The following is a 14,463-nucleotide window of genomic DNA, read 5'->3' as shown; positions in this document are numbered from 1 at the left end:
AGATTGTATTTGTAATGTTGATGTCTTTTGCTTGTCAAATCAAGAACAAACCATCTTAAAACACTTTGTGTTGCAATAGGGATAGCTTGCAACTGTTTTGAAGGAGAAAAGCTTCAAATGGCACAACATCCATACCTTTATTAGGTGGAATTGCAATCCCTGTTTTTTGTGTTTCATAGAAAACTTCTTTAGGGAAAAAAGCCATGCCCTATCCTTTCTTCTCAAGAAAGTTTTCCCTCCCAAGCATTAATCCTGAACAAGACTACTTTGCTTCTTTATATTTTGTTTTAATAAATGGATTATTCTATTTGCATCTAATTCAGTTGTTCTGCTTTACCACCACATTCTTGTTCCTCTCCTATCAAAGGCTGGATCCATCATGGTTCCTTGAACTTTGGATGAAATAGGGCAACACAATGATGCTATGCTGCAGCCAAACCAGTTTCCTAAGTTCTTTAGCCAATATTTTTCTTCCTGCACTTTTTCCAATGAATGAATAGTTGTAACAACCTCTCCTTCCTGTTTCTAGTATGTGATCCAAGTATTATAGTGTTCTGCATTTTATGTGTTTATTATATATTCTTGGTCTTGACTCATTCATTTCAGTACTTCTTTGTTGGCCAGCCAATTGATTGAAGAAATTCCTATCACCCTATTATGAATCCACATTTCAAATGCTTCTCTCTTTTTAATATAGCTACCTGTATTAAAATCCGTACTTCTGTGTCATGAAGTAAAACTGAGAATATTATCATAGTTCTATTTAATCCCAGAAAAAAAGCTGAATTGCAGCAGCCCATTTCCACCCATAACAGGCTGGAAGAAATTTGACATAGTCAAAGATGTGCATTTTTAAAAGGCCGAAAGAAGAAACCTGTTTCCTTCTTTTTATCATTATGGCTATAGTAAAGCCCTCTAACTTTTAAAGGTGAGCCCATTGAATAGGGGAGAGTAAAGATGGTAAATTAAAGACGTTTAATCTTGTAGGGGTTAGGATCTGAACAAATGTTCATGAACAAGATTTCCTTGGGGGGGGGGGTCTACAAGAGAAGCCACAACTTTCTTGCTTTAAAAGACTTTGTGAGGCCACTGTACATTGACAGAACTGAAGCAGCAGCATCTTTGGCTCAATGTAACCATTCATTTATAACATGTGGAGTTCATTGCAATGTTTGGTCTTGAAAGATATTTACTGTAACAATAGTGGACGTAGAATAGAGGCGGTTAAATGGGTGTGAGCACACATAACTGAGAGTGAAGAATGAACCAAGATAGCTGCACATCAATGTCAATACCCCTACAAGATTAAACGTCTTTAAATAATCTGTCATGCTTTGAACCTTTCTGTTTCACATCATTGGCCATTTAACAATTATGCTGGCCTCCTTAATAACAGAGTTCTAACAGTTATTGAGAAAACACAGAGTACTCAAGATAGTTAAAACACTTTTTTATTCTCTACACTAGCACTACACTACACTTTCTGCTGTTGTTTCCTTTAATAAATAAATTGATCAGTTTTTCTTTTCAGAATCAATCTTCAAAAGAACCGAGTACAAAAGAGGTGTCATAAATCGTTACTAGATGTGAAAAACACCTCATCATCACTGTCCCTATAGAGTCTTGCCTAAATATTTTACCATGCTATCTCAGACTGATATTTAACAAAGTGGGCATGTTTCATGAAAGCTTACAGTAAAATACTATATAGCAGTTTTTCTTTCAGATGCCATAACGTCTTTATTTGTGTTTGTTTTGTTTTGTGTTTCTTGTTTAAATGCTTGGTATTTACATAGCCATTCTCACTATTTCCAGTGTCCTTGCTCTGCAATTCAACAATTTCACACTACTCTGAAAGCACAACCCTAGGGACTATAGAAAGTATCCTGAAGTGCATCACTAGATGGCAGCAATCAATTAGAAATGGAAAGGCAAAGAACCTCCCACTGTAGCAAAGACATCTTGCAAGATTTATTTCCAGAGAAAGATCCATGTGGTGATGATAATGGATTCTTGAGGAGTTACAAAGGGACTTAGATTTTATTTACATTTTCTTTTAAGCAGACACAGAGGAAATGATTAACCTCTAATTTCACGCTAGGCTGCTGCTGAATGTAACAGGGAGGCATACAAATTAAATTTTGTCATATGCCAGGTGACACTTAAGTGTCACAAAGATGACCCCCAATTGGAATCATCCAGAGATTATCTCTACTGAAATGTCATCATCCTCAGTATCGAAAATCACAATGGGTACAGTATTTTCAATTGGCAATATTATTCAGTGAGATATTAAAGCATATTTAATGCAATACAACACAATGAATGCTAGCCACAGACTTAAATATCTGCCTACAGATAATATGCTTCATTAATCAAACAGAATTTTGGACATTAGTCAAACACTCCATCACCAAATAGCTAATTTTCTCTGTGTGTGCGTGCGTGCGTATGTATGTACATATTTATTTATTTGATTTACTGCCCTTTAGTGGAAACACTACTCTGAGCAGTTTAAAATTAAAACTTAGAACTCCACATGACCCCCACATGCCAACACAATAATATGGTGGCTCACCAATGTAAATCTAAAACTAATAGAAAAAGAACAAAATAAAAAATAATATCATCCAGGAGATAGGTTACTGGAGGCAGCTTTGTATAATTCTGTTTTCGCTAATTTCCTGACTATCAGGAGGGTAGTGTTTATTTGCACTTCACTATTTTAGCTTTCAATACCTCTATCGTCATGGGTCCATCTTGCAGAATCCTAAAATTTGTGCTTCAATGAGCTATTTAGGGTTCTGTGCTAAAGAACTTGAATATTGTCGTTGGGGGAAGGTCAGTGGAGCCCTCTAGTTGAGAATGCTGAGTACTTCCCCAAACTACAAATCCCAGAATTCCATATACTGTAACAGAGACATGGCAGTTGCTCTTATATGCTGTCAAGTCACTTTCATTTTATGGTGACCCTATGAATTAGTGACTTTCTAAAAGTGATGTTGTCAACTGCCCTGCTCAGCTTTGTAAACTCAGGGCCATGTCTTCCTTTATTGAGGCAATTGATTTCTTGATCTTCCTCTTTTTCAGTTGCCTTCAACTTTTTTCAGCATTATTGCCTTTTCCAATGACTCATGTCTTCTCTTAATGTGCCCGAAGTATGATAGTACTGCAATTAAAAAGCATCAAACAGCTGCAACACTGGAGTATTATATTCACAACTTCCTCATAACTCATTTTACTACATGGCCATTGGTCTTTAGGAAACAACTTCCCAGAATTAGCTCTTCCATTATTCAACTATCATTACACTTGCTTAGATAAGTTTTAAGAATATTGAATAAACACATGTACAATGGTTATATCAACAGTGATTTTCTACAACCTGAACTAGGAAGTTATTTTCTGGTTGGAAGAGCTGGGAATTATAGTGCAAAACAGTAACTTATTACTGGTAGGGTCTCAGACAGTTTAAGTGGAAAATCAATTATTTGAGGCAATATACCTGAACATTACATGGTGAGGACAAATAACAGGCTGCAACTTTCATGTGTGTTTTCAAAGTCATTTGTTATGTTCTTCAACTAATAATCCTTAAGGAGCAGAAATAATCCTGCCCGGATCAAGGACTGATCTAGTCCAAAATCTTATTTTCAACAGATGCTAGATGGCTCCATACACAGATCTTTGCTGTTGGGCCCCCAGCATCTGGTATTTCAAGGGATGTTGTACCTGAACAAAAGAGAATCAGAAGCTTAGATAAACGTCATTCATTCTTTGACTCAGTATGTCTACCCTCTCTGTTACACATCCGAATCATGCTCAAACAACTGACAAATTGCATCCTTCAGACCTGTCTTTTAAGGAACTGTCCCTAAACTAACCTCTAGATCTTAAACTTCTAGAAGATGAACAGCCCCAATATTTTCAGGCTGTGTAGTAACTGAGTTTTTGTTTGTTTGTTTGTTTTGTAAGCCTTGTCAATTTCTATAAAAGTATTTTCAGGCTGTGCTGTAAGTCTTTTGTAATTTTTGTACAGTAATTACAAAAGCCTGGTCTTTTGTAATTTTCCAGGATTAGATGCCCACTCGATACACATGACTAACAGTCATATATTTTATTACCTGATGGCATCTGTCATGAGATGGTATAATTATTCTCCTAAACTTGGCCTTGCCGGACACACACACAGATATATAAAAATGTTGTGAAATAATGGGCAATGACTCTTGGCGACTCAGCACAAGATGACTAGTACTATTTTCATGATATCAAAACTTGTCTGGCATTAAGCATAGCCATACGTGGAGAGAAGCAGCACATTAAAAGAAACTGTCTCTGGAAATTTATTAAATATAGAAGTATCCTTGCTTGGAATATTTTCTGCCTCCCTTTAGCATGTATGTGTGGTAGGCAAAATTTTAACAATGCGCCTTCTCCTAGGATAGCTCCGTGGTCCAGTAGCTCAATTAAAATAAATTAATTAAAAAGCAGTTAAGTGCTGGTGCACCGAACAGTAAGAAAAAAAGATGGGAAAGGAGCCTGTTCCAGCCCTTTGGGATTCTTGCATGGAGAAACAGAGGTGTGGAGCACTCCAGCTGTTGAATTTCTACCTGCCAGTAACCCTGCAAGGCACAAAAAATTGCCAAGATTACTACATTTTACTGAGGGGGGTTTGAGGGGGTTACGACTGTTGTTATCCTGGCAATAACCCAAGAAGACCCTCTCCCAGGGATGTTGACAAGTGTTTCGGAGGCAGTCCCAAGTCTGAATCTGAGTCCTTGGTCCCAAGTCTGAATCCGAGTCTTTGGTCCCAAGTCCCAAGTTCGAGTCCCTATGAAAAGCAAGCTTCCCCTCCAGAAAAAAAAGGAGGGGTGGGTGGTTTCCGAGTTCATATTATTTTTTTTTAAAAATGGGTCGACTCAAGTCCCTGTTGACCGCTGGTCCCCGCCACTCAAGTCCCCACCCCTGACATATCCTCACGTTCCCCCGGCCTCGCGCCTCCCCCGCTTTCCTCACAACGGCTGGCAGGGGGGTGGGGCACGCGGAGCTCGCGCTCCAAACGGAATCTTTTCCTTCCCTCCCTTCCTCGCCACCGGGGCGTCCCCGGCGCATGCGTAGTTCGGAGCAGGTCCTTGTTTATGTCTGTCTGGGCGCCTGTGTAATTTCCCTGCCTTTTCCCTTCTTCCGTCTCAGGCGGGCCGGTCTACATCCGGGGTTACCGTTGTTTTTTTTTTCTTTTTTTTCCTTGCTTCCTGTTCTGGGTGTGTGTGTGTTGTGTGTGTTTGTATATATATATATGTGTGTGTGTATCTATATCTCTATATTGTTTGTTTGGGTGCTGTTTGGTGGGTAGGTGGAGGAAGGAAGGAAAGAAAAAGAGGGGGGGAAGGGACGAGCGAGTGAGCGGGTGAAGTTAAGTCACTGAGGGGGGTTGTTGTGGGGAGAGGGGTGTTGTGGGGGGGAGGTAGGGAGAGAGAGGGGGGCCCGAATGGGCGACCCCAGGGCCTGGGTGGGCGCCCGCGGGCGCGCGCCGCGACGAATCCCGCGCGGCTCCGTCAGCTGAAGGGAAAGAGAACGAACCCGGAGCGCAAGTTCTTTCCCACCACCACCCTCTCTCTCTCTCTCTCTCTCTCTCTCTCTCTCTCTCTCTCTCTCTCACACACACACACACACACACACACACACACACACACACACACACACACACACACACCCTCTCTTGCTGTCAAACGCGGAGAGAGCGAGGAACGGGGGCGCGCCGACGAACGACCCGCCGCTAGGATCTTCGGGGGGCGGCGGCGGCGACTGAGGGGGGGACCGAAGCGAAGAGCGGCCGCCAAGGAAGAAAAGTCCTGTTCCCCGCCTTCCTCCTCCTCCTCCTGCTGCTGCTCCTCTTCGTCTCTCGGCGGCTGGGGTGTCTCCGGTCCCCTCATTCGCCCCTCGACACAGACAGACACACACACACCCCTCGGATCCCGTCCAGAGGCAGAGGTACAAAATAAGCATTTATTCTTCCCCTCTTTCTTCCCTCCCCCGTTTTCGGTTATTTAAAGGTGTGGTGTGTTTTTTTCGGCGGGGGGGGGTTGGATTTTGGTCCTGGGACAAGAGAGTGGCGGAGAAAGAACCGGCTCGGATGAGGAAACTCGCACTTGTGGAGTCGTTGCCTCCTCGACAAGCGCCCCCCCCATACACACTCCACGGTTGGGCATTTGATGGCTTGAGAGGAAATTTGCGGGGGGGGGCGGGGTAGAGAGTGGTGTTTACTCGCGAGTAAACACTGGGTCCGCCGACCACGCTTGCCGAGTGGGTTTGCGCAGCAAGCCGAAACATGTGCGCGCGCCCTCCCCCCCCCCCTTTTTTTGAGTTGGGTGTAATTTAATTCCACACGTTAAGGGAAGGGTGGCTTCCTCTGATATCTTACACACATTTCCCAAAGAGGGAATCCCATTGACCGTAATGGTTTTACGCTTGTTTGTGTGAGGAGGCATTTCGTTTGTTTTCCCCTCGGTTTTACACGCCCACGAGCAGGCTCTCTGAGCTTTGCTGGAAGGACTTCACTTGTTCCCTCTTCCCCTTCTGCCTTCCCTTCATGGTAGGGCTTTTTGCGGTTAACGTGCTGCCCTTCTCTGCTCCCACTCCTCTGGTTACTCGTTGTATTTATTACATTTTTCTCATACCCTTTTCCCAAGGAGCTCAGGGAGGTGCAGATGTCCCTCACCCTGGTTCCCTTTCTTCACACCTGGGGAGGTGCTTTCTTCTCTCTCGCTCTCTTTCTCAAAGAAGTTGTCTTTCACTGACTTCTTTCTTGCACTCTCGTAAGTGTGCACAGGATAAGATATGACAGTTTTCTGGCACAGTTGAAGACAAATACACATATTGTGAATTTAGCTTGCATGAATCACAGGATGCCTGTGAAGGGTCCTGCCTTAGACGTGGTGACTCAGAAGTGAATCTTGCTGTGTTATACTGAAAGGTGATAAAAATTAAGGTCAAAAAGATCCACTTGCCCTACCTGTATATCCCATTTCCTGTCCTTTATTCTGTTTGTTCCTTTGATTCATTCATGCTCTCCTGTCCAGCTTTGGGATAACTTGTATGAGGAAGGTTTTTCTGTTCTCTCTCCACACCCTGGGTTTGTCCTGGGTTTCCTTTCCTCTTTTCTACCTTGTGATTAAGGGCTTCCTTGTTTTTCTGTTTCCTCTCTACCTGTGGACTGTTTCTGCTTCCTGCCCATGGCCCTTCCTGTGCTTTGCCTCCTTCCTTTCTCTCCCATTCACATCCTCTCTTCCTCATCTGCATTCTCATCCAGTGGCCCTTTGTGTTTTTCCCCACAAGCTACACCTGGTGAATGAGGGAGATGGGAATGTGGTTCCATGGGATGGATCTCCACTTTCCCTGTTCCCTGGTGATGTGAGATATTTACCTGAATTCCTGTGCAGTAGGATTGGAAAAAAATAATACAAATATACAGTCAATGGTTTGCAAACAGCTGTGTTTGTGAACAACTGTCTTTCCTGCCACCACCCTTGCCTTGCTATTTGGACTGTGTGTTTAAATATGTGTGAAGCAACCAGAGCAATTTTAGTAAGGAATCAAGTACATGAGGGGTTGTGGTTGATGATATCTTACAACGTTTATTGTTATAGTTGTCTGGCAGTCAGTGTCATGATTAAAACAGGATGAGAGGCTGTTCATGTAAAAAGTTGGGAAGACCAGTGAGTGCATTCACCTTTACAATGGGGTTGTTGTTTTCACAATAGGCATAAATGAATGTGTTTGTATATAGCTTTAGGCCACACCACTTCCTGGTTTTAAATTGTGTATCTGATTACCCATGCAATCTGAAAAACAAATTACATAATTTCAGTAAAGTTATTCTTTGAGGATTTTGTCAGAAGGCTCCAAAACCAGTAGCAGGGCTGTAACTAAGAGGAGAAATCCCTTTAAAGCTGTTTCATAACCATGCTTTAGGTTTTACAAAGTGTGCTTTTTCAGCATTTTTAAGGGAATGATTATAGCTTTCAAGTAGAACAGTTACATCAAAAAAATCTGCCTGGTTCATAGTGATCCTTCTGTGTAAGGGCTGTGTAGACTGGCATTATTTAACTTGCTGTCTTGGAGCTTTAATGTCTGTTGATCTGTAGTTAATGTAAATGCCACCCTTTTAAACAAACAGCAGCTACAAAGAGTGACTTAATATTCAAGATAATAGTGCATACATGCAAAGGTTTGAGTAACTAGCAACTTGAGTAAGTTTCTGTTCATCTCTAAGGAAGCTCTCTTGGTTCTAAACCAGTGCTTTGTGTCAGTAGTGGACTGGATGGAGGCAAACAACTTGAAACTTAATTTAGATGTGACAAAGGTGCTTCTGGTCAGTCAAAAGGCGAGGGAATAGGAACTCAACTTGTCTGCACGTTGAATATACTCATTCCTGAGCTTGGAGGACCAGGTTTCAGTGGTGGCCAGGAATTCATTTTTGGACAACTAAAGTGGATGGGCCAGCTACACCCATTGCTTGAGATGTCCAGTTTGGCTACACTGGAACATGCCACCATATGAGCCGTCCTGGCTTCTAAGATCTTCGGGGAGGCCTTTCTCTTGATCCAGTTGCTTCTCTGTGGCTGCTCACAGATTATTGAATGCCCTCCCTTTGGAGGCTGACCCTGTCCCATTTATCTTTTTGATTGCATTCAAAGATCTGCCTTTTTAGTCAAGCTTTTAATAACTAAATTGGGCAAGATTAGCCCCTTCCAGATGCTGGTTGTATGTTCCTTTTAAGTGTGTTTTTAAAGCTTTTAAAGTTGAATAACTTTAAGCTTACTATTATATGTTTAATTGTGTTGTAACTTTGTAATTTACTGTGCTTTTAGTCTAATTTATTTTAATCATTGTGAGCTGCATAAGTGTCTCACCCCCAAAAAAAGTCTAGAAATGAAACAAATAAGTAAATTTTGGATTGTAGTCCATTTCTCAAGACTCCATCATTCTAGGTGTCAGTTTCATCTGCATGAATAGTGATGTACTTTTCTGAGTTCCCCTGGCATTATGTCAATTAATGGTGTTTCTTTTTTTTCTTTTTTTTTTTAGTTTGTTTAAAATTCAGTATATCACAAGAAAAATTATTCCATGAAATAAGTAAGGTTCTATTGTTAAAGGGGGAGGGGGTATTCTTTTGTATGTATATCTTGAAATCTTCAGCTGTGTATTTAATGCAGTGGCACTTGATCTAGGGCAAAGGTATGAATGTTTTGTAAGCTGAGGGAGAAAGAGATTATGTTAAAACATTCAATTACAGAAGAAGGGTCAGAAGCTTTGGCTTGTGTCCTTAGTTCCAAACAGAATTGCATTTTATGTCTGGTAGGAAATAAGTTCTGAAACTTACTGCATCCTTCAGGATTTTCAGTCTCTAGCTTGCTTCTGTTCTGCAGCGAGTGAACTTCTGATTGAGGACAAAAGCTTAAAAGAGGTTAAGAGGAGGGAATATTAAGCAGATGTTTAAGAGAAAAGAGTACTGTAATGTTTCCCTGACCATCAGAGTTGTATAGACATTGTGAACAATTTGGAAACTGTCAATAATGTTCTTGAAGTGATAAGAGTGATTCATATATTATATATCAGAACCTGTAATAATTAATAAAAGTATTATATGAATTAGAAGGCACAAATTTAGCTTGCAAAGTTCTCTAGGCAACCCAGAGGTATTATTAATTTATGTGACAGTGTTATTGATTGTTTGCTATGAGTAGTCTCTGGAAATTCCGGCTGTTACTGTTGAATGACTAAAAAGACAATTATAAAATTATGTGAGAAATGGCAAGTGAATACGTTTTACCAATCATCATACTAAAACTCAAATGTACGCAGTGCATTGATTGGCAATAGATTCAGAGCAGACAAACAAAATTTTTGTCAAATTATTGACCACATGGTGATCACTATCACTAGCTACAGTGATGGCCACAGACGGTTTTTGAAAGGATTCAGGAGTTTATTGCAAGGCAAGTGTGTGTTTTTACATTGCTAGCTAAATAAAATTGTGACATTGAAAGGCAATGTGCTCTGATACCCAGTTTGTAGAAAGTAAACATAGGAGCGAGATATTGCCCTCATGCTGTGTTGTGGCATCATCTATTTGGCTACTGTCAGATAGAGGATCTTGGAATGAATGCTTCATCTGATCTAGCAGGATGCTTCATATATTTCTAGATTATTTTCAGCCACAAAAGTATAGAGTTCTTCCTTAGAAGTAAGACATTCCTCCTGCATATTTATTCTGTGTAGAAACACAAAAAGGGATGACAGTTCCACAGCTGGAAATTAGGTAAAATAACAGTTGACTGACTGCAAAAAAGAAGGATCAGCAAGAAGTAATCTTTATAGGCAGTGTATAAAGAATTTAAAAATGTACTCCCTGCCTGCAGTGTTATAGTGTAGTAGACAAAATAAAGAAGATGAGAGGGGATAGAGCAAAAAAGCAACCACATCTGGGCAAAAATTCTTCATAAAATAGGATCCAGTTGTATCCTGAATCAAACCATCTGTGAAATGACTTCTCTACTATTTATTTCATTGTCATTTCATATACTTTTAGTAGGGTGTCTGAAGCATGAAGAATTCCCTCAATTTTAGTCTTGGGTACTGGTGGATCCTGCTGATTTTCTAACTTGTTTAAGGCATTTCCTTGCATCATACTGGAAATAAATATCCATAAATAGGAATATACTTTTTAAACTTGCTAACAGAAACAATTGCCTATATAGATAATCATACAGTATTTCTTTTCTAAAATGTTTTTCATTGTTTTAATTTAGGAGTTCCTTGGTGTTCGTATTGCTTGTTTAATTGTATTTTAATATTGTAACTATTTTTTAAATCATTTTGTAAGCCCCTTTGGATCCTTGCATTGGGATAAAGATGGGAAAATAAATTCAGCTAGTATCTTTCTTTCCATCAGTTTTTTAAAAGAAAGCACAGTATTGATGTGAAAATAGAAATGTCTTTAACAAGTTTGTTTCACATAAACTTTTATAGACTGTCATCCGCACCTTCAGTTGGACCATCAAATAAGCAACAATCCGTGAAAGTCTATGGCAAAAAACCTCCAGATTTCTCCACCTTATAGCTGCAACAAGACTTGGCTACTGTGGGATTTCTCAACTAGGGTATTATTATGGGAAGCACTTTGTTCTTAAATGGTGAAGTCCTAACTGCTCTAGATATATTCAGATTACCTCCATATTCATTCAGTGTCAAATACAGTACAGTAGTTTAATCAATATGCTGTGCTAACAAAGTGGGTGAGTCCATAAGCTATGGCTCACCTTGATTCCTAGCTTTAGTGCCATTGACCTCTCCCATTTTCAGGAGCTCTGGCACTGTGGTTTTCAACCAGCTCTTTATATATTTGCATCCTGCCAGTTACTCTGTCAAAGAACCTGAGACCCACTGTAATAGGAACAAAAGGCACACTTTATCAGAAAAGGACATTTTATATGCTTGCAGACATCCCTGATTATATTGTTAATGAGAAATCGGTGGGCAGTTTGAACAGAGGATTAGGTGTCTGACGGTGTCCAAAGTTACTGCTATCAGGCCAAAAGGTCATAAATAAATAATCTATGGCAGGTGGGATATTTAGGAGACATTATCATATTCATCAGAGGACATGAGTGCTGAGGGAGAGTGAATTCTTAGTAACTGTTATGAACTACTAGGACTACACTTATGTCCATCAGTGGTACATATGCTACTGGTTGAAAGACGCTGCTCTAAATATGCATAGAAAACTCAAGGAATAGGTAGAATCTTTCACATCAGGCTGGAAAATCAGACCTTGGCAGTCAAGCATAATGAGACTTGCAGGCAGTGCTGGCTGTTGATTATTGGAGTAGGGGTATTGAACTTTTGCCCCCAGCTGTTTGAAGGTGATGCTGATAACATCACTTTAGACTTTAGAACTATGTGGCCTACCAAACCAAGTGCAAACTATGTTTTAAGAGGGAAACTAAGCTATAAATCAAGAAACAGGATACCTTTAAGACGACGGCTGAAATCTTGTCCATGTTTGCGTAAGTTTTGCATAACTTGGCATGGCTGCTTAAAAAGGGCCTGTGGCACATGCCATTTGTGCAATTGGGTGCACTGCAGCACCTCATGCATTAGCTACAATTAGCTGCAGCAAGTTATGTAAACCTTAGGTGACTATGCCTAACTTCCTATTCAGAAGGGAAGCTCCCACCAACCAGGGCAGGACCTGGAAGCTTAGGCAGTGCTGAGCACTTAAGCAGAATTGGGCCATCCTAAGCCTCAAAGCCTTCCAGTTTAGGCCTTTCTCCCAGGTGAGCCACATTTAGGTGCTGTAATACGACTGTCAGGTAGAATTCCCTGAAAGCATAATTATGGAATTTATAGTCCCAAGAGATCTGAAAAGCCTATCCCTAGGTATGGCTTTCCATTCCAAATAAATACAAAAAGTAAGCTCCACTCTTTGATTCAATAAAGATGTCAACATTACAGATTCACATCACACTTCCACCTACTGTCACACAAAATTCATTTGGGGGGAAGAAATCTGGTTGTGTTTAATGGGCTTACTCCTAAATGAAGAGAGGTATTTTCTCTCTTCATTTAGGAGTAAGCCCATTAAACACAACCAGATTTCTTCCCCCCAAATGAATTTTGTGTGACAGTAGGTGGAAGTGTGATGTGAATCTGTAATGTTGACATTTCATTGCAATGTTTCTACTTCACTAGTGATGTGTTATATAGGGGATAGGGTGGCTAGTAGAACTATACCGTAGTATTTACTCAGAGTAGAAATGAGGATGCATTCTTATGCCTATGTTCTGAGGGAGTGTTGATCTGGTCTGAATTTTCTTCTCTTGGGGGTGTGGACATAGCTTCAACTATAACTTTTGCTTTATCCTTGCTTTACCTTTGGGAATTTTTCTGTAGGAACACAGAGATAGAAATATTGGGAAAAGAAAGTCTGTCTTTATTGAACGACTTAAGGGTTAAGATTTTTTTTAAAAAAGCCACTGTACAAATAAACAAAGTAAAGGGTCAACACCAACAAAGCTTGACTTATCAACTCCTCTAACATCAGTTGGATTCCTAAGAAAACCAGATCCACTCACAAAGGAAACTTGCCCCTTCAAGTTTTTCGTTTTAAAGGGGTCGGTCTTACATACTGTAACTGTTACTTGTAGTAGTTGTGTTGCTCAAAATTTTCCTTGAGGAAGTTTCCAAGAGGATGTTACCTCTCTGCAGGATGAGGGTTATAAAATCACAATTGTAACTTCATAATTGCCCTCCAAATTGTCCATTTGGGTAAAAGGCTTTCAGAAGCTGACAGAATTGAGAGGTAGCATTAATAGAGCAGTTGTTGGCTAAAAACCTTACTTATACGGTTGCCAAAAGGTTAGAGAAGCACACCATTAGTTTCTGTTTGAAATACAGAATGGAAACCTCGCTTCAACCATAACTACGTGGTGACTACAGCCACCATAAAATTCAGAGTCAGAACTTTTGCTTTTCTTCTGGAAATCAACCAAAGATTTATAAGTGGATCCCTATAGAATTTCTGTCCACAGAGCTGAGGAATATATTTTCTTATAGAACATTATCTTTTTACAATGGAGACACTTATTATTACAAATGTTGTAGGACTAAGAAGAGCATTATAAAAAAACTGAAAGATGGATTGGCATCTTATTTTTAAACATTATTTTTCTCATTTTAGTGTCCAGCTTTCAGAGTAGATGTCAAAAGCTACAAGCAAGTGAACATTTAAAGAGGTTTCATTCATAATGATTTCAGTCAGTTTGCATTGTTCCCCACAATTTTAGAGTTGCCAACTAATTGGGAACTACACCTTGAACGTACCATGCCACTGATTAATGAATGGATATGTAGAAACAGTTTGTAAATAATCAGCAGTTTTCACTTTTTAAAAATCTTTTGGGTTCTAGTGATGTGTTGTTGGCTTTTAAAAAAACCACACTCTTGTATTGGGATGTCTCCCATTGATTGGAGAAAACAAAAATATAGAGCTTAAAGAAATATAGGGTTGAAAAACCAAGTATTTGTGTTTCGATAAAAATCCAACACAGAAATATGAAGATGAGTTATCTAGTCCTTGTTTTTTTAAATGTGTGTTTAATGGGGAGAATTTTAAATGTGTATTTAATGGGGAGAATAGTTTATTTCTTCAAACATATTGAAATATAGCTATAAGTAAAAAAGAACAAATGTGAGAGCTGTTTCCTTCTGCACTGTTAACTGTTGAGAAACAGTTGTGACTGAATTGTGGAACTGTTGGTATTTTAAGATGCTGATGGTTTTCCAATCAGGAAAAGCAGCACACAGAATCATCAAGTTTCTAAAGCAGAGCCATTGTCACTGCGCAACGGATTTGAACAGCCATAAAAGCAGGCAGGCTAGCAGCCCTGCCAGTTCTTG

General features: G+C 40.0%; 1 protein-coding gene across 1 annotated transcript in view; it reads left to right on the top strand.

Moving 5' to 3' along the window:
• Positions 1-5,719: 5,719 nt before the first annotated feature.
• PIK3CA (phosphatidylinositol-4,5-bisphosphate 3-kinase catalytic subunit alpha) overlaps positions 5,720-14,463 on the top strand; it is a 61,236-nt gene continuing 52,492 nt past the window's right edge. The window contains exon 1 of the mRNA XM_020799047.3: positions 5,720-5,994. The gene's annotated coding sequence lies outside the window, so the exon portion shown is untranslated. The remainder of the gene's footprint in view (positions 5,995-14,463) is intronic.

This window comes from Pogona vitticeps, chromosome 3 (assembly GCF_051106095.1).
Source record: "Pogona vitticeps strain Pit_001003342236 chromosome 3, PviZW2.1, whole genome shotgun sequence".
In the NCBI taxonomy this organism is placed as follows: Eukaryota; Metazoa; Chordata; class Lepidosauria; order Squamata; family Agamidae; genus Pogona; species Pogona vitticeps.
Note: the sequence above shows the minus strand (reverse complement) of the source record. Positions and strands in the feature narration are given on the sequence as shown.